The 1,962-nt window shown below is 45.1% G+C and overlaps 1 pseudogene; it reads left to right on the plus strand.

The window, feature by feature from the left end:
* Positions 1–652: 652 nt before the first annotated feature.
* On the plus strand, positions 653–1,962 carry LOC112091457 (annotated as a pseudogene).

Genomic DNA, 1,962 nt, shown 5'->3' on the forward strand with positions numbered 1-1,962 from the left:
CTTATTTGGTTATGAACCATAACTTGACAAGTTATGGCCTATTAATTTCTATAACTAAAAATTAACCTATATACTTTCTTAAACTTTTCATATTGGCCTATTTTCTACTATTTCCCAATAATTATTCATGACAGTCGTACGTGACAGTTCTTTATTATCATATGCTTAAAAATGACTTCTAATTATCAAAATAATAACTGTTACGATTCAATATAAGAGAATTACCCCATCTGATTTAAATGGTACAAAGAATACCGATCCATTCATTTATAAAGTAGGGGCTACATGCAAGTCCTAATAATAATAGTAATAATAGTAATAATCATAGTAATAATATTTAATATTATTAGTATGGTTGTTAATTATTAATTATTAACCAGACGACAAAAATGAAGAGCAAAATTCAAAGTACCATTCAAAAACGTATAGGAAAAGTTTCAAAGTCAAAATAAGCTCCTTCATGCGTCCAATAAGATATGCGCCGATAGCCGCCAGTAGCCCCCGCACGTCCAGTTGGCATTTCCTGGCTCAATCACTCCTATAAATTCCCATGCATTTCCCACCACTTCTTCATCACCCATCATTCCACAACAATATTCATCTATACACAATGGCTTCTTCTTCTTCTTCTTCTTTTTCTTCTTCTTCTTCTTCTTCTTCTTTGTATTTTCTTCTCTTCTGCTCTCTTCTTCTCTTACCCATCTCCATAGCCCAAACCTCATTCCGTCCAAAAGCTCTCGTCCTTCCCATCACGAAAGACGCCTCCACTCTCCAATACACCACCCACATCTCCCAAGGAACCCCTCAAGTCCCCGTCAAGCTCACCGTCGACCCGGTGGCGAGTTCCTCTGGGTCGACTGCGAAAACGGCTTCAACTCCTCCACCAGAAAGCCCGTTCCTTGCCGCTCCGCTCAATGCAACCTCAGCGGCTCCAAGGCCTGCACTTCCAACCCTAATCCCGCAGACGACATCTGCGTCGAGTCTCCGACCAACACCGTCATCGATCTCGGCACCGGCGGAGACTTTTCGCAAGACACTGTTTCAGTACAATCCACCGACGGAACTAATCCTGGCAGAGTAGTTTCTGTTCAGAAGTTTCTCTTCACTTGCGCGCCTACATTCCTCTTGGAAGGCCTTGCTAGTCTTGTCAAGGGCATGGCTGGTTTTGGAAGGAACGCAGTCTCTATTACTCAACGATTCTCCGCCGCATTCAGCTTTCCGCGGAAGTTCGCCGTTTGCTTGAGCTCCTCAACTACGTCTAACGGCTTCGTGATTTTCGGCGACGGGCCTTACGTTGTGTCTTCGAAATTCGACGTCTCTAAGTACCTCACATACACTCCCCTCATCAAAAACCCCGTAAACCTTCTCGGCGGCTTCCCCGGTGAGGCATCGGCTGAGTATTTCATCGGAGTAAAGGGCATTAAGATCAACGGTAAACCCGTCACGTTGAATACCACACTCTTGTCCATTGACAACGAAGGCCACGGTGGAACAAAGATCAGCACCGTTGAGCCCTACACGGTGTTGGAAACATCCATATACAATGCTGTGGTTGATGCTTTTGTTCAAGAGCTCGGAAACGGCATTACTAGAGTTTCGCCGGCGTCGCCGTTCGGGGCATGCTTTAGCTCGAAAAACATCGGCGTCACGAGGGCTGGTGCCGCCGTGCCGCAGATCGACCTGGTTCTGCAGAGCGAGAAGGGGGTGTGGAGCATTCTTGGAGCGAACTCCATGGTTAGGGTTAGTAACGATGTTTTGTGCCTTGGAGTTGTTGATGGTGGTCCAATTAGATTTGTTGATTGCGGTGTGAAGTGGACAAGAACCGCCATTGTTATTGGAGGGCATCAGATTGAGGATAATCTTCTCCAGTTTGATTTGGCTGCTTCTAGGCTTGGATTCAGCTCAACGCTCCTGACCAGGAAAACAAGTTGCTCCAACTTCAACTTCACTTCTATTGCTTAG

The sequence above is a fragment of the Morus notabilis genome, unplaced genomic scaffold, assembly GCF_000414095.1.
Source record: "Morus notabilis unplaced genomic scaffold, ASM41409v2 Scaffold2172, whole genome shotgun sequence".
Classification (NCBI taxonomy): Eukaryota; Viridiplantae; Streptophyta; class Magnoliopsida; order Rosales; family Moraceae; genus Morus; species Morus notabilis.